This window comes from Parus major, chromosome 7, assembly GCF_001522545.3.
Source record: "Parus major isolate Abel chromosome 7, Parus_major1.1, whole genome shotgun sequence".
Lineage (NCBI taxonomy): Eukaryota > Metazoa > Chordata > Aves > Passeriformes > Paridae > Parus > Parus major.
Window position 1 is genome coordinate 31,886,664 of NC_031776.1, and position 24,892 is coordinate 31,911,555.

At 42.0% G+C, this 24,892-nt stretch overlaps 1 protein-coding gene across 1 annotated transcript in view; it reads left to right on the plus strand.

The window, feature by feature from the left end:
* THSD7B (thrombospondin type 1 domain containing 7B) overlaps positions 1–24,892 on the plus strand; it is a 297,251-nt gene that overhangs the window by 238,617 nt on the left and 33,742 nt on the right. The gene's annotated exons all lie outside the window — the stretch shown is intronic.

Below are 24,892 nucleotides of genomic sequence, written 5' to 3' on the forward strand. Positions count from 1 at the left end.
GGATACACCCTGATAAAATGCACTTGGATTCTTACCCAGACAGCACATGAGAAAATCTGATCAGCTCAGAATGGTTTCGATAAAAAACTAATGAGCATGAAGCCTAAGTAATGATTGCAGGTTGGGCTCATTGTTTGCCTGGTGCTTTGGGCTGTTTATATGATCTGCAATGATGGCAGTTTTATTAAAAACAGCATTGTTTTGGTCCCAGTACAAATATCCAAATTCCCTGGACAACTGCCTTTTTTTTTTTTTTTTTTTAATTTGAAAGTCCTTTCATTCTTCGTGACTCTTCAAAATTAGTGAGGCATTCTTCTCTTAGTCACATAAAATCCACTTTTTATTAATGTGCATCAGCTCTTACCCATAGCCTAGATACTACACCCTAACACAGAAGGGGATAATAGGCTGAATTATCCTTAAGCAATTGCAGTTGTAACTATTTCATGTCTTATTGTGGTATGTAAATTTGATTCTTTGCCAGGTCCCATGGACATATCTTCATATTGACTACTGGAAGGCACAGTGGGATAAATGGATTAAAGTAGAACTAGCTCTTAGCACTATTTCTTATCACTTTTATGGTAATGTCTTCACTGATGTAGTTGCTGCATGCACACAAGGGCAGATTTCTTTCCCAAAAGTGGGAAAGCCTGTCAGTATTAAACCAAATGTAAACAACCACAATAAACCACAAAACAATGGGAAAGGATCAAAGAGCACTGAAAAGGGTGGTAGTGCTGAGATTGTTTGGTCATGCAGGTTAATAGTAGACACAATGGGATGATGATGCTATTTTTGCCAGGTTATTTTTTGAAAGAAAAAGTACAATAAGTAGCAGCCAGTATTAACAAGAGTCTTACAACCAAGATGTCGTGTCTGAGTGGTTTTTGGAGGGAGAAGTGAGGCTTGCAGCAGGAGTGGATCTCGAGAAGGTACTGAGAGCTGGGGAAAGGAATGATATTTCATATTAATTCCAGTTAAGTATTCCAGGAGGGTGGCATAAAGAAAGGTATAACAGAAGTTCAGACGTGAGTGCTCCTCAGTGGTGTCGTTGATGGAGCGAAGTGGGGACAACTGAAGTGAGAGAAAGATGAGCTAAAATAATGTGTTGACTGGAGAGGAGCGCTTCAGCTATGACAGCCTAAGTGCTGGTTGAAAATGAAAGTTGAAGCCATGGGGGAGATAAAATTAGCTGTGGACAAGGGAGGGAGAAAGAAGAGCAGGCAAGTTGAGGGATAGCTCCCCTGTGCCCCATAAACAGGAGGATAAGTGGAAGGAGCAAACTTATGAAAGGCATAGCAAAGAGACAGCTAACTCCTGCTCTCGATATAGGTATTCCTTGGTGCAGTATATATAAAATGGGATGTAACATCTTTGCATTAGAGACCAGCTGTTTTTGTTCCTTATTTGAACCTGAGGCTTTTAACACCTCACAAACACAAATCACCAGTGAGGTGCTCTGGCAGGAGAGCTGCATCTGGGTGGTGAGTAGGGTCCGTGCTCTGCCTGTGTGCTCAGCCTGGGATGGCAGTTGTGGATGGCACTTTGTGCCTGCTGATGGTACTCCCACTCTGCAGTGTTCTCCAGCAGGCAGGGATGCACAGCTTTTGCCTTTGCAGATGGAAGTACCTCCACAGGGACTGTTTCCAGCTAGAAGAAGGAGGGTGGGAAGAAGTTCATCATCACCAGCAGGTGGGAAGTTTTGCTACTGGCACTTAGCTCATAATTTCAGGAAATTTGGCCCAGGCTGGCACAGACCTGTGTCATGACCATATGCTCTGCCTTCTAACACTGCACTCTCTAAGTCTCAGAGAAGCTTTTTTTAATAGAATGGTTAGAATAATTTTGTTTTAGGAAGTGTTTTTTCTTACCGGGTTATTCATTGGTATGGAGAAAAGTGGGAATGTGAGACTGATGGGCAAGCTGCAGACATAGGTGGTGGGGCTGTTCCCCAGTCTCTGGGGCTTTCCCTGTGCTTGTGGGAGCAGGGACCAGCTGCTTGGGCATGGAGGATGAAGCTGGTGTTGCATGAAGGTCAGGCAGGAGAGTCCCTACAAGGAGCCCTGAAGAGCAGGTGCTCTGTTCCTTCAGCTGCCCCAGATCAAGCAGCCTCTAAAATACAATTGTTCCCCTCCTCTCAGCCTTGCCTCCCAGAACTCTCACTGGCTCTGTCAGCTCTCTGTGCCCTCCCTTGGATCCAGCTCTGCTGCTGCCACCAAATTCAGATTTTCAGCTTGCAGAGTTAGGGCAAAATAACTCATTCAATTTTGCCTCCATTACTGAGCAGCCACGGGCAGCCTCAGAGGGCAGGTGAGTGTTTAATGTGACATTTGCACTTCTGTAAGGTTCTGGCAGTGTCACAGGGGGCAGCCAATACAGGTGAACAATTGCCAGTGGTGGCCTAATCTTGTGAAGAACAGTAATATGACAGTTTATACTCCAAGCTTCTTTCTGTGGGATGATACTGCTCAAGGAAATTAAGCCTGAGAGATAATTTGGCAACAGGCTTATTTTAAATACTGATTAATGACTATTGCTTTAGTGCAGCTCCCTCTTTACTCATGATGTTTTAATATGGCAAAAGAATTAGGATTAGTGCTTTTGGGTTTTTAATGTTCAGATAGTTAAAATGTCCCGTAATAATCGCTCCCTTTAATATTCAGCATAACTATTACAGAGATATAATTGTGCTTTGGTGTTGAAAAGAAGAAACCAGGATCCCAATGTGATCGTCAATGCCTTTTTCTGGTAGCTTAAATCAAATCCTTGAATTTCAAAGTCCTTGGCAGCAAGTTTTAAGAACTTTAATTAAAAAAGAAGTCTTCCATAAATTAAAAAAAAAACAAAAAAAGAAAAAGAAAAAAATGAAAGATAATTTGTTAAAAGGAGTTACTGAAATATTGCAGTAAAAATATAGTGGATTATATACCAGAAAGCACAAGTAAAAGCATCAAAATCAGAAAACAAATTCAGATTCAGGGTGGCTGTAATCTGAGATGTACCTGTGTAGCACACAAAGTGCCTCCAAGATTTGTGATCATTATTCTCGTGATGTTAGTGTGTTTTAGATCTGATTCTGCAATATCTGACACCATTGGAAGTCAAGAGTGATTTTCTAATAGAGTTGCAAAAAACCAAACTAAACCAAACAATAAAAATGAGAACAGGCTCCAACTCTGCCAATCTGGTTGCTCCTTGAAAGAAGCAAGAAATACATTTCCCCTCTCCTGCCTCAGAGGTGATATCTTGCACGCAGCAGTTCATTTTTGCCTCACCCAGCTTGTAATTCTGTTGCTTTGGATTCTCCACTGTGGCTTTGTAAACCATGTTAAGAGTGGAAGGCGTGTGAACTCAAAGCTTCCCATGAAAAGAAGAATCCCCCAGTGCCCGTGCAGAACCCTGTAAGGCACAGAGCAGCAACTCAGGATTTGGAGCCTGGGAGCGCTGCCGGGGCTGCAGTTTGTCTGAGGGAATATTTTATGTATGATCGCATCTCACTGGAGTCGCAGCGCTCCCACACAGCCCCACAAGCTCTGCCTCTCTCAGCTGCATCAGCCCACTGAGCTTGTCCTTGCCTGTCTCCCTCCAGGATGGGCTCCTGGTGTGTCTCTGGATGCACTGCGGGGTTGTGCTGTGTCCCACGGCACCTCAGCCACCCAGCTGGTCCCCTTGTCCCTGTGCACCTTGGGCAATGTCCCACACACTGCTGCCATGCATGGAAAACACTTCTCTCTCTAATTCCTTAAATCCTGACCTTCTTCCACATGCCTTTTTAAGGTGATATCCCTGCTGATATTAGTCTGACAATTCATGAGACCCCTGGTTTTGTTGATTTCCTTCCATGATGTCCTCTTCCCTGTGTCCTCTCTTTGCCTGTTTCTCACTTGGCAAAGGCTGCTGTGATCTTGACATTCTTCCTGAAAAAGTGTTAATAGTTCTTTATTTCAGTGTTGTTTTTACTGATGGCTTGGCTGCTCTTGTCCATGTGTTGAAGTACCACGAGTACATGGTCCTTTCCCCCACTCCATGCTTGGTTCTTCAGCTCTTGGTTCCTCTTTCTGCTCTCCTTCTTCCTTCATTTGCCATAAAGCTAAATATGGACAATTGATGACCCTCATTGGTTACTTGGTGTGGCATTTCCCACTTTTTCAGGATGAATCCAGGAATGTCATATGTAGTTAAACAAAGTACCCAGTTTATCACTGGCATAGGGCTGGCTGCTTATTCCTGTAGGAATACACCAAGGAGGGGTTGGAAGGGGCAGGCAGCAGTATTGCTTATACAAGTTAAGGTATATTACCCATAGTGGGGCAGTTCAGCAGCTTCTGACTTTGCTTTGTGTGTTGCTCAGGTAAGGATGATATGGAGAAAGGGTAGCTGAGTATTTTGCCTCTCATGTGAATTTCTCTATGCACCTTCCAGCTCTGATAGAAGCAGTAACCTCACTGAACTCAGCACTGACAGCAGGAATGTGTGGGACTGGCTAAAGTAGGGACTGGAGCACTAAGCATGACAGGGAAAGGAGAAATGGAAATGGTTTAGCTTCTAGAGTAGGATAAGTTGGAGGTTAAAGAAAAAAATGGGGAAAAAAAAGGCACTGTAGAGGTATTCCCATTAATCTTTAAAGCTGGGAGGCTGACATCCTTACATAGTCAATGGAAGGAGGTGAGTGCCTATAACATGCCTTAACTAGCAGCCTAAATTGAGGGTTTTAATGCCACCTGTTTTATCGTTGTGATTCATGATCTTATTAACGCATTTTTAAAATGAAAAGAAGTGTCAGACGTCAGGAAGGATAAAGGGTAGTGGATAACCTGAACATCTGGTAAATGTTCTGTTCTGTTAATTTTAATCATAATTTTGGATGTTTTTTCCTTTCTTCTTTCATTATTTTTAGGTAAATGAGATTGTAGCTTAGCATGAAACTGATTTTGGAAATAAATTTGATGGCATGCTCCTTCTCTTGCAGAGGTGGCTTGATCTCTGTAATGCACTTTCTTACATAAATGCATGAACCTTTTTATGTAAGTTTATTGCTTCTTAAAGATGTGTCCTCAAGTGTAGATTGCTACTTTAAGGGTTTGTCTATGGCTGTGGCCAAAGCCATTTTTTTGAGCTGATTAATTCTGATTTGTTTAAGAAGGACAGTGCTGCCTTTAATGGCCACGTATCCTAATTTTAATAAGAGCTGCTGCTTTTTCTTGTATTCTTGCATTACTGAACCTCTGGTATTTTGGCAGGGAGGTACACCTGGCAGAAAGATTTACACACCCAAACACAGTTCCCATTTATTGGCAACTCGCAAAACTTTGCAAATGTAGTAAGTATTTAATATGTCTGAATTCATTTTTCACTGAAAGTCAGCAGGAAATAGGAAAATCCTCACAGAAGCATCCAAATACAGCTCAACCAATTTCTTCTGTGTTCAAATATGTCATAGTGATGTCTGGAAAGTGAGTGCCTTCCATTAGTGCAGTGTTGCACCTCAGACAGGTGCCTCGGTGGTGGCTGACCCCAATATAATTGTCCTGGACCTGCAGCAGTCAGTTGTCCTCTGGTGTGTCTCCCCCAAACCATCATCTCTTCCCTTAACTTTTACTCTAAAGTCCTGTCAAGCTCATAAATGCCTTTCCCATTCTTTTTCCTCTCTGAGGGCTAAGCTCCTGGCTGACATGCTGATGGATTTTATAAGGAAACGCCGACGGAGCACATTTCTGACACCAACCAATTAGCGGCGCTTACGGTGGGTGTCTCCTGGATGGCTGCACAGGCAGGAGCCCAATCAGGATGATAAGTTAGCAGTTACAAAACAAATGATGCCTCACATGAGTTGGTAATTACTGGCTCCTTCAGTTCCCATAGTGAAAATCAAGATAAAAGTGGGTTTTAGCCCTTGTGCCCGTTTTGGAACTGCTCTCTTCAGCATCTGAAGTTGCAACACTCAGAGTGAATTAATGATGTGCTGTATGTGAGTATCTGAGAGGGTTTATGGACCCACCAGCCTTCAGCTGTGAGCTGTGTTATCCTGGGTATGTGTTGCTGATGGTATGTGTGCTCCTGTTCACAGGCAGAGTGGGAAGGGGGGTGTAAACCACAGCAAGGAGCAGAATAATGAACAGAATCCAGTGCTGTGGTGACGGTCACTTAAACTGTTAAAGCAGGAGCTGAAGTTATTGTGAGTGGTCACCCAAATTCAGAGCTGCATTTATTGAAACTGGGGCTAGAACGTCTTGACCCCAAAGGGTATCTCAAAACTCATTCTGAATGAACATTGAGACATAAGTTGAAATGATTCTTTTGACCTCGGTAATCTTTGTGCTTTCTGGAAATTGTACTGACACTTGAAACATCAAATTAGCCAGGAGGCTTTTCAGCTCTGATTTCAGAGATGCTTTATGCTGAATATTAAGGAGAAAGGAGCTATGCACAGTAAAAAAAAAAATAAATTAAAAAAATCCCAGGTAACTTGATGAAAGCCTTATAAATAACTGTTTGAAAATAAGACATTGTCATACTGGAACTAATACTGCTATTGAACTAGTTGGAAAGTTATATTGACATTATTCAGGAATGTTTTATCTCTAGTACTTGTGATTCTAAGCTGTGCATTTATTAGATGCTGCCATTGGGAAAATGGACACCTATTATATATTCTTCTAAGAAAGGACAGTCATCCAGGATTCAGCACATGGCTGAGCAAAGGAAGCAGAGAGAAAATTAATTTTCATAGGGAAAGTTGGGCAGAAGATGAAAAAAAAGTACATTAGAGAGGTGGCTGAGTGGAATAAGATAATCTAAAGACCAAAGATCACCTGTTGAACCAAATAAATAATTCAGGAAAACACTTGATGCCCAGGGATCCTGGGCTGAATTGGAAACTGAGCTCTCCCAGTCCTTGCCTGCTGTTATGAATCAATACCTGACAGCTCTGCTGCACTGTGGCAGGGGCTGGGATCTCCCCCAGCTGATCTTGGCAGGCTCTGCCAGTGGCTTGTGTTGTCCTCAAACAGCCATCATTTCCCTGCATTGCATTATGATGTCTGCTCTTAGAAATTACCTTCCACTGAACTGAGGGCCAGCTCACTGACCTACTTCTCCTGCAGGAACTTTCATGCCCTATGTATACAAGGCTGAATGTTTTAAATAAAGATTTAACATGAATAAAATACCCATCAGCCAACTGACCTGCCTGATGTGGGAGCCCAGGCAGGATGGTGGTGTTTTGTGCTTAAAGGTGTCTGCAGAGTGAAGTCCCATTGACACTTAGATTCCCACTGCTTGGTCTGAAAGTATGATTAAAGATTCTGAGGTGATTTATAGCCTCACAGTCTTCTTGATGTTCATATTAAATAGCCATAATCTCTGCAGAGGAATGTGCTGCAGCCTGAGGAGAGCTAGGTCAGGCAGTAGAGGTTAGTCCTTGGATTTCTCATGACTTCTAGGAAATCTTGGACATTCCCTTGCCTCCAGGTTTCTGAAATCCAGTGCTGTGATGAATCTCAATAGCTGGCAGACCAAACGTTTCTGGAAAACCAGCCCAATTGCAATAAATGCTTTCAGGTTATTGTCCCAAATGGTCTATTGAAAAAAGAAAAGGCAAGAGTGAGCAAATGAGAGCATTTTCACAAAGAGCAAATCACAGAGGGAGCCCCTGGCCGTTTTTCAGGCTCTATCACATAATCAGAAGCATTCAAAAGCAGGAAGTGCTGGAGGTAGATAAGGGACATGAACATGAGGGCAGTGAGGTCATGGGTAATAATCTGCAAGAACCTGAGAGAAGCTGACCACTCTAATCTTTTTAGGTTTATCTCAGAGAAGAGTAAAAACATTTATGCAATATTGAGATACACAGTTCCAGTTTGTGGGAGGATGCTGATAAAAGCAGCACAGAGCATCTTAGGAGCCGGCGCGGCCTAATTAAGAGAAAATACTGAACGTAATCCCCAAAGACTTCTCTCAATGGTTCTTTGCTAAGGCAGGAGAGTTCAGTGTAAACAAGTTAAATATACTGATATAAAACTGAATTGCGTAATAAACATAGATAGAGAGCTCTTCTTCCTTTTTAATGCTTGGGAAGAGCACAATAAATGGGCCAAGAAACCAGGGGAGAGCAAACTGTGTGATGTTTGAATAGGATATTTCCCTTTTCCATCCAAGTCTGGATTCAACCTGTGTGTGCTTAAGCTAAAGATTTCTATGGCTTGTGTGGGCTGGGACCATCCAGCCCCCCAGTGCTGCCCAGGCTGCTTGTGAATGGGACTTTGGGCTGCAGATAACACAGCTGTGTCACCCCACTGCTGGGGGAGGGGGAAGAGCCAAATACTGCTGTGAGAAGGCATCTGGGGCTGGGCAGTGTCTGGGGGGGTTTGTGGCAGTTCCCAAACACATAAAGGGTGTAAATATCAAGGAGAGACACTGGTTGCACAGTGTGGTGCCCAGGGGTAAAACAAGGGTAATGGGCTGGAATTAAGAGTGGAGATAGAGGCTGACTGTAAGAAAAAGTCTTGCTAGCTAATCAGCCAGTGCCACAGTGCCCTTTTCACAGGGAAAGGACCATTGACACAGGACCAAACAAATTCTTCCTGTAAGAATTTCTGAGAGGCCTGGGTGTGGATTCCTGCTGTGTGTAATTCTGCTGATGGAGTGAGCTGTGGGGAAGATGAATAACCACGTTCATGGTGCTGTTATTTCTGCCGTATCAGAGCAGCGCTCGCCCCTCTGCTGCCGAGCCAGCCTGACCTCACCGGAGATGTGCCTACATCCCCTGTCTGCTGTTGCTGTGTCTGCACTTCTGGCGTGCTTGTGGTGCAATGAAAACAAAGAAAACAATCTAAAAGAGACAATATAGCAGAAAAAAGTCTGAATGCTTAGTATCACATTGCTTTGGGATAAAAACAAGATAGACTTCTAGAAGCATCCAGTCTGAGGTGGGTAATTCCCAACAAAAGCATATGTGTTCTTATCATTAGCATTGTTGAAAACATTTGCTTATAAGTAGATGTGCTCTGAAGAAATCTACACATAATCCTTTACTAATCTAGCTTCACTGTATGCTGGTTTGTTCTCTGTTTTAGAGCTGCCCTTGTATACACCATCAGGGGCTTCCTTCAGTACTTCACCTATTTTTCTTTAAGCCTCCCATAATTGTTCCCCAAAGAAAGGTGTATTTTACCCACTGTGGCATCTCACCTCATCCCCAGGAGGCCTTAAAAGCATAGCCATTATAACAGTGTCTGTTATCAGCTTTTTCTCTGCCCCAGCCCTCCCTGTTGGTGATGTGTCTTGTTGATTCCAGGAATGCAAAAAGCATCAAGACTATAATCTTTGGAAAGCATCAAAGTGAGTTTTCCAGTAGGCATGGAGGAGTGTTGAGGTACTTTTCTCTCAGGTGAATGCTGTGGTCCCTCTTTCTATTCTGCACATGCCAAAACCTCTGGGCTGCTGCTGAAGGGGGCTGCAACAGTGCTGTGTGGCTTCGATGGCATTCCCCACTGGAGAGATGGGATTTATGTGTTCCTGATTTTAGCTGGGAATCCCAAGTGCCAGCGGTAGGGAGATCTCTGATGTCTTCTGCTTGTGTGAACCATGCAGCTCCTGCCCAAAATGCCATTAGGTTTTTCCTTAAGCTGCTTTGGTTTCACTCTTCAGTGCTCAGATGCAGCCATAATCGTTTTGTCTGGATGAGTGAGGAAAATAAATCCTTTTTCTTTTCGTGTGGAGAATCCCATGTCAGAGATATTTACAAAGAGCCCTCTGGCTGGCAGTGCACCACAGCTACCTGCTCACATTCCTTGTGTTTAACACGAGCACATCCAGAGACCTCTGTCCAGCACTGGAGGAAGCCAGGCAGGAACAGAAAGGCATAAATTCTGTGGTTGGGGTTGTTTATGTTGAATATCCTTGTTTTTCTGACCATCACAGTGAAAAATATGGTTTGTTTTTGTTGGTGTCCAGTAGTTGCCTGAGTTAGAAAGTCAGGAACTGTCCTTGAGAAGCATCTTCCACTGTATTAAGAAGGGAAAAATGCTGCCTCAGGTTTCTGTTTTCTTCAAAATTGCAGTGTCTTTTGTTTTTATTAAGAAAAATATTTCCATGTCTAAACATGCACAGGCACAAATAACAGTTGATTACTTTTCATTTCCATGGTGCAAAAGAAGGAATTTCTTTTGTGCTTTTCCTTCTCTGATAGTTTTTGTTGATATAATAGAAGGTAACAGAAGGCAGCTCAATTGTTCTATTACATAATCTGAAAAAAAACCCCCAAAACAACCAAAAATCCAACGTGTAATTATTATTTATTCCAAATACAGTGGGTTTTTCAGTGATCTCTAGCAGGCTATATTTTTCTATAGCTGTCTGAAGCAATGTGCTCTATGCTGGTCCTTCATAGCCTAGACTTGCCAACATTTGGCAATTAAAAATGTCATTTACAAACTGTCTGATGTCCCTATAATAAACACTGTGAGGAATTTACTGCCATGCTCAAGTGCTTTAAAGTGTCTCTTTGAGTGAGCAGTTATGGTCCTTGCTGTGGAAATGAAAAGGCAGTGAAAGGTGGCTTATTCCATGTCCCAGTACTTAAAAGGTGGCTACAAAGAAGGTGGAGGCTTCCTTTCTGGAAAGACTTGTATGGAAAAGGAAACAGGTAGAAAAAAAAGGGTTACTCCTTCCAGCTGGACACAAGAACATTTTTTCACAGTGAGAACAATCCATTGGAATAATCCCCCCAGGGAGGTGATGGTTTCCTCAATGTTGGACATTTTTATAATGCTGGACAGGGTGCTGGGCTACTTTGTCTTGACTCTGCTTTTGTCAGGAAAAGTTGGACCAGATGATCCCTGAGGTCCCATCCAATGTCATATTCTCTGATTCCATGATTCTCTGAAATTTGTGTGTCTGGACACACACTGGTGTGCACTGCACTGGAAGAGAGACTTTGGTACAAACTGAATGGAGCTTGATTCTTACACCTGCATTGCTTGCTGAATGCAAAGATTTCCAAAGCTGTCCTTGTGAAATAAGCTGAAAATAACCGCGTAAGTGCTGCCAATAGAGCAAACGATGGCACTGAGGTCACTATCAAACTGTCAGTACATATACAGGCATTAGCCTTTTAAGTGTTGCTGTTTTTCCAACTTTTCTATCTATTGCATGTGTCTCACATGATCAGAAGCTGATACAGGACTTGCCAAAGCACAAAGAGATGACCCAAGTCTAGCCCGGCAGGGTTCCATGTATTCCCTGTCGCAGATAACTTCATCATTGCTTCTCTGTGTGCCTCTGTCCTGCCTCAGACGTATTTTGCTTTGTGTTATACTTTGTCAAGCCTTTGTACAACACAGTGAGCCTCTTCCTTTAGTGTTTTCTTTTGTCTTTTCTTTGTCTTTATCCTTCACGGTGTCAGTGCCAGTATTCCTTGTTACCATATTTCTCCTCTTTTTCTTGTTTCCCCTGAAATGCACTTCTGCACAGTGAATATTTCCCCTTCTTTGCCACTTGTTTTCTCTCTGTTTTCTTTTTTTCTGACTTTCCTGTCAATCAGCTCCTGTTTATTCCTAGTGATATCCATGCATACATGCATACATTTGTCCATGTGCCAGGTACTACGCACTGACCTGCAGGAAGGTCAGAGATGCACTGCTAACTAAGGAGTCTTACTAATAAAAGCCAGCAGGAGCAGCTGTCTCAGGAGCAAACCAAAGACATGGAAACCTCACTCCAGAGACAGGATATTCCAGTTTGCATTTCCAGGTATTCCATCTATTTTACCTACCCCAGAGTTACAGTTGAGAAATGGCAGAATTCATTGATGAATAGATGCAGGCAAGGGAGTGTTTGCTTTATTTAAATAATTGCTTTTTTTGTTTGTTTTCCTGCTTCATTCTGATGGCACTGGTGCCATCATGACCTAGCTAAGAACTGTATTCTCCTGCTGAATCCTAGCTCCTATCTTGCTTAAAATTTAGTAGCTAGAGCTGATGCAGTAAATAAAATATTGTCATCTTTGGGGGATCAACATTTATGGGATGATACATGAACTGGCTGAACTCCAGTGTGCCTCTGATCTATAATGCAGAACTGTGGTTTTCTGAGAGCCTCTCAAAAATGTACGTGAAATCCACACAAGAATTCCTTCAACTTCAATGTGCAATTTATATTTAAAGTATGTAGTGTGGCTTAATAAATGTGGCGCTCACTGGATGATTAATACATGATTTTGATGTCTTTCGTGGAGTTCCTCATTCAGAGATCCTAAGACCAGAGGTATATGATGATGATGAGGATGATGATGAGGGTTTGCTTTGTCCTCTTGTTCAGGATAAGCTCCTTGTCTGCAGTCAAATCCCTGCCTAGCTGGCGAGGTTTGTGGGAAGGAACACTCTTTGGATGGAAGAGGAATAACTGGATAAAGTTATCCAATAGTTAATTTGCTTCATACTTGAAAAGTTCCCTCTTTGTTTATAATTTTGTCTTGAATTTGTCTAACTACAGCTCTGAGCCTTGGGAATATACATCTTTGCCTGCTAGCTTAAAAAGAGGTCCTCTAAGAGAACTTCTCTCTATATATTCTCAAAAATAATTAAATCTCCTTTTTCCTGGGTTTCCTTTAACCGCTCTGTCATTATCAATGCTACTTTTACAAAGAGGAGCTAGGACTGTAGGCAGTGTTACAACAACAGTGTTGTTAATATTTAATAAAATGGCAATTCCTCCCCCCTGTTTCTCTATGAGGTATAAAACAGCCCCTGGTTTCCACAACAGAGTCTGGCAATCTGTGATTTATTCAAGGCAGCAGTGAATAAGCCAGCATAGAGCTCAGTGATGCTGTAGATAGATGGTTTCAAGCTGATGGAAGATCACTTTAAAGCTCTCTCAGGTGTCTTTTTGCTACTCTGCAGCTGGTGTGATACAGCAGAGTTATTTCTTTTTATGGCTAAGCATTGCTATTTTATCTGACAGTGATATCATGCTTTGTTGACAGACCTGCCATCATATAGATGGTAACTAATTATATTGGTGTTTTAAATGTTTGCCTGTAAAGCAACAGAGAAAATGCCACCACTCACCTTGGCAAATTGATTCTGGTCTTTATTGTGTTACTGTCCTCAGTTGTTCCCCAGTTGGTTCAAATCCTTCAGATTTCTCATGAAGTTGGGTACCTAAGCCTGGATGTGCTTCCTGAGCTGAATCTGTGCCACAGCTGAAGTGGTACCTCAGTGTTTTACAAACTCTGCATTTGTCTCATCATTTTACTAGACTACTGAATCACATTCTCTCTATGGTTCTCTGCAATTTCTGGATCCAGAACAGTGGTACCACTGAAGGCTGTTTGTTTCTCATCCTGTGTTCTTGCTGTTGTCTTGTCAGTCTCTGGTCACTGTAGTTCTGTACTTGTCTTTCAACCTATTTTTTCATTTCATGTCATCAATTCCTAAAGTACATCTTGAATTCTTTTCCTGTCCTCCAGTTGCCTTGCAGTCCCTCTCACCTTGGCAGCATCCACAGCCACTAAGAATCATTTTCAGTCCATCAGTCCTACATTAATGAAAACAAGGAATATGACTGGATAAAATAAAAGCTCATAAAGCTCTGCAGAGCCATGTGTGTAGTTTCTTGCCAGTTTTACACTTTACTATTCTGAATGTGATTTTCCAGCATTGTACTGCAGAGTGTAAGATTAATCCAAACCATATTTCCTTAGCCTGAAGGTTTGTGAAAGGCTTACTAAGGTCGACATAATACCTGCCATTTCATCCCTATCCACAGCATCTCTTATCCTGTTACTGAAGAACATTAGAATGATTTCACGCAGTTTGTTCTTGACAAACCTATGCTGCCTGATACTCATCTTCTTGTTATTTTCTGCTGCTTATAGATGATGTCTGTAGAAAAATATTTTCCGAAGAATAAAAGTTTGACTGCTGTGCAATTCACTGTTTTCCTCATTTCTTCTTCCAGCTCTCTTGCATTGCATCTTCTGAAGGTGCTGGGCATCTTGTCCCTGTCATTCCTGAATAACCCCATTGACACAGAAGTTATTTCAAGTGTCTCTTCAATTTGCCCTTGTTGGCCAAGCTTTCTGAGTCAGTATCTTTCATAAAAAGTCTGTGTCACCTTTCTTTGTCTTTGCCCTATTGGTGATCTTCCATTTTCCTCTGTTGTAAATTGACTTTTTTTTAGTGTTGGGCTTTTTCTTTATGGCTCCTGTGATAGGTAATGGTATTTCCCCTTATTTCTTTGACTCTTCAGTTCTTGTCAGATCTGCTATTCAACATCAGTTTTTGGTCTCTGCCTTGATAATTTTCCTTACTTTCTCAGCTTTAATGGGCTGAGTGCATACTTTTTCTTAGACCATTTGCATGATCTTTAAATTACTGTGTCCTCTAATTTATATCACATGCCATTTGTTGTGTTGCATTATTTAATCCTCTGAAAGGTTTCAGGTAGAGTGGTTCGTGTATACGACACACTGCACAGCACAGCTGGGTTGTGTAGTCTCCATATGCATTTGCTATTTCCTCCTTATTGTTTTGGGAAACAGCCTTTTTTTGCTCCATTATTTCTCGAATTGTGGATGTGTGAAGGTGCTGCTCCAGGGAATGGCAGAGGTGTGAGAACTGCTGAATCACTCCTGCCCTGACATACCAATCCTGAATGGTGGTACAGAGCAGGACTGGTGGTGCTTATTATAAGGTACAGTACCCTCTGGTGTGTGAGCAAATCAGGAGTTCAGTGTTCTGGTAGGGTTCCTGTAGTCAGATATCCATAAACTCCCTAAAACCAAGAAAATATACCTCTGTTCTAGATGCTGGTGTTTGCAGAGCATGGGGACATGTGCATGAAATTATTCTGTTGTTCCCTCATTGAATCATAGAATGGTTTGGGCTGTAAGGGACCTTAAATATTATCTAGTCCAACCCCCCCTGCACACCCCTAGGAATGTGTTCCTTGTCAGATTTATTCAAAAACCCATCTATTTGCTTTTCATATTGCTTCTCATTAATCAGCAATATATAGGCAGTATTGATGTCCATTTTAAATAAATACATACTGCAGCAAAAATTCACCATGATCAATACTTTTTTTCCCCTAAATTTTAGTGAAGCACCTATAAATGTTCAGATGTTTCTTGCTTGCTACAGCACATCCCAGTGGAATTCAGTAAAAGTCTTTGCATTGATTCATGTGGATTTGTGCAAGTCCATGTGAAGCATTTAACCTCAAACTACAGGTCGGTGATAGAAATGTAGGAATTTGAAAATACATATTCCCTGCCCTGAAAGAAAGGAATGGAAACAGAGAAGATACCCAGAACTACAGGGAGGTCAGCTACCCCACAAGGTAGTGGCTCACAAGCCACTTCTCTTTTGGCTTGGGGACAGTGTATGTGCACTCTGATGTTTGAAGTAAGTTGGATAAAATTTAACTTCTGGCTCAAGGGAGCCTTTAGTTTATTAAATATGAATGTTCTTTCAGGTAGAAGGATGGTTTCTCTCTGAAGCACATAATTTTCCTTAAACATATGCATTTGGGGAAGAAAACTCAGCTCTTCTGTACCTAAATCCTTTCTGTCTTGATCCACCTGCAAGAAATAGCCATAAAACCTGTCAGATTGTAACAATTGCAGGATATTTAAGTGTGCAGTGGTGTGGCTTTAGCTGCCTTCACATCTGTGGATTTGTGTGCCTGGCCCTGAGGCCGGGCTCTGTGCAGCACTGCTGGGGGATCTGCCTTTGCCTCACCTGTAATTACAGGGAGAAAATCACTCGAGTTACTGCCGCGTCTAAACGCGGTACTAACATCTGCCTGTCCTGGCAGTAAGACAGCTCCCACGAGCAGGCCGTGCAACATCCCCTGCCTTCTGCACTATTTTGCTCTTCCAGGAGAATTTTTCCAGCTCCAGTTACTAATCAGGCTGTGGCTGATCTCTCTGAGCTCTGAAGCTATGGGATCTATCACTCATCCATCAGCGCCCGTCCCGCTCTCCCTGTGAGCATCCGTTTCTGCCTGGATGCTGCTGAGGAGGAATGAGACGTGCTGCTGAGCGGGCTGTGGGGAGAGCCACAGTCTCATCCTAACGAAACAATCAGCTTATGGGCTGGTTTGCATTTCTATTCCTGCTTTTGCAGGAACACGAACTGGACTGTTTCTTGCTGTGACTGCGGGAAGCCTCAGGAGCAGTTTGTAGTTCTCTCTGCTTCCAGCCTTTGGTGTAGCCTCATAGAAGAGTGTTTCAAAAAACATAACTTTCAACTGACACTTCCCAGTCTCTTCTATCTCTTGTCTATAGTGCTATCAATCAAATTGTTCTTGTCAGTTAACTGGTTTTAAATCTCGTGTGGAAAAATTATCAGTTCAAGATCATACTACAGTAAGGACAGACGTGACCGCTCTTGTCGCGTTAATTCATTCTTGCTTAAGACGTGAAAATAAACTGATAGAATATCAATTTGAAGCTCTTAGACCTTGAAATGATTTAAAATCTCCTAAAAGAAAGGCTAGGGCTGAGCTTTGTCTCCAAGGCATCATTTTTAACTTAGCAGGAAGCTCTGATGGTCTTTTCTTTAAATTGCCTATTGTCCAGATGCCTACAAAGAAAGTGCTTCTGTGGGACTGTTTGTGTTTAGTGACGGCGTTTATTTCATTTCATGTGACAGATGACTTGGCTTCTGGATGGAGTAATTACTTGCTCATATCCCGCTGGGGCAGGTTTCTGACCTGCTGGAGCAGTGATTTGGTCTGGGAGCACCGGCTGGCAGGGCAGGGAACCGCGGTGGTGGCGGTGACAGGCTCCAGAGCCCCGTGTCCCCAGGCTGGGGTGGCTCCTGCCACACCTCTGTGGGGGCTTCCTTGGGTGTTTCAGCCAGATTAAGAGGAGAAGGACATGGCAGCTGCAGCTGTAGTTATTAATTTCACCCAATTAATTGCACCCAATTAATACTTAAATATATGAAAGCCCTTCTGGTCTGTTATGACTGATAATCCATAATTGTGGGGTGTCTCACCGGATTTCAGGTTCATAGATTTTCACAGATTTTCATGGATTTTAAATTTTTTTTCTTATTATCCTAAACTTTGATTGTGAGACACTGTGGTGAGCTCCAGAGGGTTGCTGGATGGGGCTGAATGAACTCTGCTTTATTCTTCAGCATAGTAGTGCTTTTCATTCACTCACAAAGAAATGCTTGATTTCTACTTGAGGTATTTTTTAAAAGATGGGGAAATCAAAGGATTGAATGCAACATTACATTGTGGCAATTTTATTTTAAGCAGATTTTCTGCTTTTTTTTCCTTTTTTTTTTTTTTTGGCGATATTACCGTGCAGCAGCTAAACTAATGAATATATAATTTTCTTTCCTTTCTGCTTGTCATGCCCTGCTAACATGGACATCTACAAAGGCTCAGGTTGGTGTTGCAATCTGTCTTCATCTTGTCGTTCTCATCTAGTAAAAAAGGGCTTTGGTGTTTTCTTCATCAATCAGCTTTTTTTTCTCTTCCTCTCTTTAAAACTGGATCCAACATTATTATAACATAACAGATTCATCCAGAGAGGTGCCACATTTGTTTGTTACCCCTGAAACTTCAGCTACAGCAAAATGTGCTGTTTCAGAAACAAGGAATATTGATTTATTTGTATCTACTTAAATTTTCCGTGCTTGCCTGGCTTTGTGACAGGGAGGCAGCAGCACCTACAACTTCTAAAATCTGCAAAAATGCACTGAAACTCTCACTAATGAGTTTCTGCCTTGTTTTAAACCCCTCTATTTGACAACATAGTGAGATGGCTTTTGTTAGTATCTTATCTGGATTCAATATTTTCTTGATAGGAACGAAACAATTAAAATGTAAAATAAAAAGCAGAGGCACAGGAACTGGCCATTTGTGACTGTGTTCCTATAAGCCCTCATTCCCACTTTAACACCTCAATTTTTTTGCATAGCTCTGAGACTAAATTGTCTTGCCTGAGTATTTCAGGTAGAAATAAATACCTAGTATGTTCAAAATTATATTTTGTGCTATGCCCTGCTTCTCAGGGGTTGTACTGACCATGAGTAAAACCAGGCAGGTTTGGGGCCAGGAGCTGCAGATTTTTTCCTTATTTACTCATGTTGGGTGATGCCAACTTGGTATTTTAATCTCTGAGAAAGAGCACTCATGCTTTACCATGTTACAACTTGGTGTTTCTAGTGCCTGCACCAATCTCACAGAAAATAAAACCACTTACCACTTGTAAATATGAATTAATAAACCTTCCTGAGCATGGTAGTTCTATCAGAGTGAGATGTAATGACTGGGGTTCGACAGAGCTTGCCTCAATTAACTTCCTAAACAAGGCATTTTCCACTCATTGCACTTAAGAATTTGAAATAAATCAGTGTCTGACTTTGAATATTTAATTATCCATTAGAAGAAAGTAGGAGATTTACTAGGAGCATTTTATAAAGTCCAGCAAAAAAAAAGATGAAGTAAAAACATCTAAGGGCTGAGGTGAGGGAAAATGGAGCGTCCAGATGTCTTTATAGCAAGAATACCCGGCTGCTTTCCTAATTTCTCCTCTTTTCCTCATTTTGCAGCCAGAGTGTTACAGTGCTGCTTTTTTTTTGATGGCTTCATCCTGAAATGTCCTTATCTGAACTTTTCAGGATCTGATTTTAAGCTGAGATATCATCCAGTTAGCGCAAGAAACTGGGCATTTCCAGATTGAGTCCCCCACTCCCTGAGGGCTTCCTTGCCACCCTCTAGTAAATCACTCAACTCTTCATCCTCACTTGTCTCATGTGTAAATTAGGATTAAAGTTGAGCAGTTTTGAGGATTGGGCTATAAATAGATAATGAAGAGCATGAGAAACTTCAGAGGCTTGATAAGGGTTTTCACTCTTTTCAGAGAAAATCATTTTTCAGCAGTTTTTGAAGTAGCAGAATAAGGGTGAGGGGTCTGTTTGTGCAGGGGCTCCCATGCTGCTCACGGGGCAGATCCTGGGAACTGGTGCAGCTCTGTGTTTGTGCTGCTGTAATTACTGCCCTGGCTCTGAACTTCCTAAAATGGATCCCATCCTTTGGCCAGATGCAAAGTTTTAGACAATTTCAGGGTTTTTTTGGTTCAACGCCAGTGAAGGCTTTTCAGAACCTTAGCAAAGCTCTAATTGATTTTCTTTTCTTCATACCACAAAGGGGAGGTAAGATACACAAACTCCTTTGATTTGGGTGTAAATGAAAACTAAAACTGCTGATTTGTTTCACAAGTATTTGTGCAGGAATCTGCTAAAGGCATACAAAATTCAGGAATTCGATAATTTAGAAGTCTTACCACAGATCTGTTCAAACTTTTGTGCTCTAAGTCATTTTGAACAGTTTTTTTTAATGTTTTGGTGGCTATTTGCTGCAGCATCCAAATACCTAAAGACAAGTATTCATCAGTGAAGCTGATGCTTTGCAAAATCTAATTTGCTTGAAAATTAACTGTTCAACAGTTAGCATATTTCTGGCAATCGTGATCGATATATAAACTAGCATGAAATAAAATCAATTTTATTTTAAAGAGAACTATTTAATGTTGAAATTTTAATGAGATAATTTCTGTGATGTAGTGTTCGTTAATGTGCAAGTACTTGTCCTTCAGATACACAGTTAATTCAGTAAAACTTTTAAGTGCGTGCTTAGATCTGCCAAATCAAGCACGCAGTTAAGTAATTAACAAAGCAAGTACTCCATTTTTAATTCAGTTTTAAAGAATTAAATAAAAGAATTTCATTGTTAAAAATTATCTGGTTAGGATTAAACAGAATGTGAAAGTGGTATTGGAACATTATGAAAGTTACTCAGTTAATATATGGACATTTTTCAGCCAAAGAAAATATTTGGATGAATGAGATGGAGACAACATAGAAGTCAAATTTGTAGATTATTACAATGAATGGACATTTTTTCAGATTGTATTTCCCACCATACTGTGGATCCATTTGTGTCAGGCTGGTTGAAGTGCTGGCTGTGGCCCACATGTCACCAGCTGGTGGCCATAACCTCTAAGAGGAGGAGAACATCCCACTGCTGTCTCCTCTTGCATCCAGAGAAAATACAAGTGGTTATGCAAAAAGTATTAAAACCAGTGTCAGTAGGAGTAGTTTTAACCCTTACCAGCAAGTGTCTTTGCAAACCAGAGCAAGGCACCTCTCTTTGTGGTGTCTTCTCTACTGTTACTCATGGTGGTGTCCATAGTTTGAAAATGGGTTGCTGTTTCTTCAGTTCTGACTCTTTCAATGTATTAGGTCTAATGTAACCTTGATGTAAAGGCAGCCATGTGAAATGAACTTATGTTAGCAATGAATTTAGCCTATTTGTATTAGAAATGAATAGCACAGAGGTAGTCCTCAGGGTCTCAGGCAACTGCTACAGTGATCAGTTTGGTTGTTCTAATATAATAAGCAGATATTGACTTAGTTGGAGTGAACACCAAGATTTACTGTCATGAAAGCTAAAATATTGACTGAGGGAAAACCAGAGTCAATATTTACCTTGAGGGACAATAAATCTTGATGTTCACTGAAATATGAAGTCACTATGATTTTCAGAAGTGTTGAACCTCATTCTAGTTTATTCTGCAGATGCTCATCAGACAGGCTACCTAAAGTATAGGTGTGAATTTCTTTTAATGAATCACATCTGCTGAGCAAGTGCATTTATTTCCATAAGTCCATTGCAAGCCTACATTTAAATAAGTACATTAGAGAACATTATAAATCACACTAAAGCTCTTTGGTGGTTAGATATTTAGATTTTTCATTAAAATGCAAGTATCATCTATTAAAAGAGAAATTAAATAGATTAATATTTGTATATCTTGTTGAAGTAACTGTCTAGGTCAATAATGCTTTAGCAAGGGTATAGGATTTGCATTTGAGTGAATGGCAACTAGGTTCTTTTATTAGGGTAAGCTTTAGCAGTCTGTCTCTTAAAAAGTAGTTTTTATCCTTCTTCTCTTTAATTTATTGAAAACTGCGCCAATCTACTTGTTTTTTGGATTCAGGTGTTAAAGCAGTATTCCAGGTTAACTCTGATTATAAAGAGTGATACAGTGATGCTGTGAAAGGCAGCAGCAGAACTCCCCTTGGCTTCACAGGCATCATTTCAGCCCTTGGTTCATTGAGCCCAGTTCTCAATGCCCAGCATGTAAATATGAAAAACAATTGAAGAAAGCAGTTAATTTGGTAAAATGCCAGAAGCCTGTGTTTATTTCTTGAGGCAGTAAGGGATGAATCCAGGCTGGTCACCCGGGGTGCTGATCTCTACAGCTCCTTGCAGGTCCAGTGTCTGCAGCTTCCAGCATCTTTCTCCCTCCACGCAGAACAATGGGTTCCTGTGCCTATTGCATGGAATTAATTTAGGTTTTGTCCTTTGGGACATGGATTGTGGCACTAAAGCTCCATACATGGGTGGGGGGCTCAGTGGGAAGGGGCTTGTAAATGCATTGTCATAGCAGGTTTGCATAAGCTGGGGGAAAGGTGAGCATTAAGAAGATTATTTTCAAAGGAACTGTTGTCTTTGTGCTTGGGAAGAGAAGTGTCATAGCTTCACAAGGGACTTCTGTATCTGCAGCAGAGGTAGTGGATGGCAGACTTGATGGGGGCCAGGAGACATAGACCATGTGTAATTTGAAGGTTGGATGCACTCTGTTACAGCCAGGGATCCGTGGGAACACCCTCCAGGATTGGATGCTTTGGGTTCCCAGGTTGGTGAGGGAGTGAGGACACCACATCCCACCCCAGCCTCTGTCCAGGGTTGGGACAGGGGTGTTCCCATAGACCCAGGAAAAGTGAACCTAGGGTCCTCTGTTTTGTGGGACCCACAGAACAGCAGTGCTTAGTCAAAACCCTTTGAAAATGAAAAATCAAGAGCATGTCTCTTTAATCTCTTTAAGTAGCACAGCTCCTAGCAAAACAGGAATGGAAGGCTTTAAGGTTTGTTGTAGGTTATTTTCCAAATTAAAAAAAAATAAAAAAGATGACTTGGAGGTGATTGAAAACAAATTATGGCAAGTCAGGAGAGAAAATGGGAGGAAAACATTCTCCTGTGGAGGAAAGGACCACATGCCACATCACTGTGGTTTTTAAATGCAAAGATGGAGTTACAAATTGTATTCACAGCTTCCTGAACTCATTCCCACAGAGTTCCACCTGTGGAAATCTTGCATCTTCTCGAGATTGCCACTTAAAGGCTTAATGGCATCCACGGGTCCCTGTTGTAACTTGTTCTGAAGAAATCTGTTCCTCCCAGTGACGCAGATGGTTATTTACATCTCCCCAGTGTCCCAGAGGTGCTGCCAGAGATGGCATTGCTCAGCACTGATGCAGGGCAGAGGGGAGAACTTGTTCACAGGAACGATGTGCTGTGGTGTCAGCACAATAACTTAGGAAAACAGGTTATTTGTGACAATTATAATTCAGGTTTTTGGTGGTGAGTGTAAGCTGGTGATCCTGACCAAGGAGGAAGTGCTGCACAGGTCAGCAGCAGATCACTGGGGATCTGGGGTACCACAGGGACATACAGCCAGTGCTGTGTGTCCTCCCTCCTCCAGCACAAAGCGGGGTGTCTGTCAGTCTGTCTGTCTGTCTGTCTGAGAGAGCTGATGGCACTTCACATGTGATCAAACCGGTTTGACACAATCAGACAGCAGAGCAGAAGTGCCCTATTTTGTAATTGTGATCCTCCCTGCTCTTTAAAGAGCACATTTGAAGTATCACTTCACATTATGTGCATTTGTGTCAGTGCCCTGGGATTTCTGTTTTGGCTCACAGGATTCCTCAGACAGATTTTAGTTCACATGGCATCCATGCCCAACTCTGTCTGGTTTTCTTACACAGTTCCTACAGCAAGTACATGCCACAGGAGGTTTTGACCACTAAAACACCTTTATGGTAAATCCTGATGTTAAGCCTTTGCTGCTATCCACACGTGGGCTTTGCTCGTTAGGAGAGGTCTGATGTTTACCAGATGTTAAAGCAGAACAATCAGAGGTCACTGAGACAAGGAGATGGGATTCCCAACCTGGCTTCAGGAGGGCAAGTGCTGAACCTGGCAGTGCTGTGAACCTGCAGGTTTCACAGTGGTATGCTCTAAGCCTGAGGAGGGGTTATTTAATAGAGCAACAGAAAGAAATTTAAATTCCCAAAGCTGCTGTTTGTGCTGGCCTGACTGCCCTGCTATGCCTGTGGAGAGAGGGAGGGAGGCAGCACCTCCTGCCTGTCCCAAACATCAGCTTCCTCTCCAGAAGTCTAAACAGCAGGAACAGGCCACCCAGCTCTTAATAAAACTTACTAAGTTTTACCATCCTTTACACTGCCCTGTGAGGCACCTTCTCCTTGGGCCAGCCCCTGGCAGCCAGTTTTGCCCACGTTTGGCTCTTTGCTCGTTCCCTCTGTGATGAGGAAAAACCCGATCATGCTTCAAGCACCTCTTTCCCCTACTAATTGTCTCCTGTGCATGGCAGGCTGTAGTTTTTCCTTAGCCCTGTGGAGCAGGGAAACTAATAAATACTCCATGACTCTACATCCATCTCCTGGATGGATGTTTGTGGGGAACACAAAGGCTTTGCAGTGCCTGGAGAGGGATTGCTGCTGTCCCCGGTGTGTGCAGGTCAGTGGAGGTGAGGCTGGCAGGGCAGGATGGAGGCTTCAGCTGTGTCCCAGCACCCATGGGCTCCCTGCTGCCTGCTGCTGAGCCCAGGCTGGGTGAGTGCTGCTTTTCTGTGCCCCCATGTACACCATTAATGATAACGAGCCTGGCTGCTCAGCTAATTAGCAGTGCTTGTGGTGCTGCTTGCTCAGTGTGAGAAGCTTTGCTGTGTGTGCAGTCTGTACAGCGCACAGACACCTGTGCATGCTGGAGGCAGGCCAAATGCCAGTGCCTTGGTGTGCAGTCCACACAGAACCAGAGAGTGGTTTCACTTCAAATGGACCTTAAAGATCCATGTTTGCAACTCCCCCATCATGGGCACCTTCTGCTAGTTTAGGTTGCTCAAAGCCACAGCCAGGTTTGTAATTTGTGCTTAATAATATGCAGGGGAAATGGTGCTAGTGACTGCCTTTCCCCCCTTTGTTCCTTTCCCTTTTCTCTCCTCTGTGTGAAATGTGATGCTCTTGCTAGTTGGTATTGTCCTTGCCCTCACCAGTTCAGACTTTGATTTCCCTCTTTCCTGTCTTTTCACCTTTATGTATTTTCCACTTTTCATCATCTGTTATTCTTCTTCTCTGATAAACCTATGCACAATCTATAGGCAGACCCACAGTTAAATTTAGTTTCTGACATTTTCTGTTTTGGAGGAGTTTTCCTTTGCAAGTTGTCTTCCTTCCATTTGAAATAAAGGTGATTTTCTGATGGGACACAATTTAGTTTTCTGACCAGTATCTCAATTTTCTTATCTTCCTACCTCCAAAATGTTACAAAAGAGGTTTTCTTTATAGTTGTAGCCACAACATGTCTAGTCATAATCTGCTATTTTAAAATGAAGCTGGAAATTATTAAACATGTGGCTGACTCTTTTTGTGGGGTAGTTGGGAGGAAGGTTATTGATTTATAGTTACTCTAATGGTGAGAATGAAATGGCTTCACAGCAGGCTGAGGAGGTTTTGGTGTGTGGAAGAAGAAATTTTAGGTGTGTTGTATTTTTCCAGAGCAGCACATTATGCTTCATGCAAAGCAACAGGGAATACTGTATCTTCAAATCAGCTTCTGCAGACAAACCAAATTCAAAATAAATAACTTTTATTCATCACTGTAATAGAACTGTTGATGCATTCATTTATTTAAACCTAAAAATCTGCTGAAGTGTTATATCTCAGTGTGCTGCTTTTAACAACCTGAATATCTGGCACCTTTTATCAAGCTTTTGGCT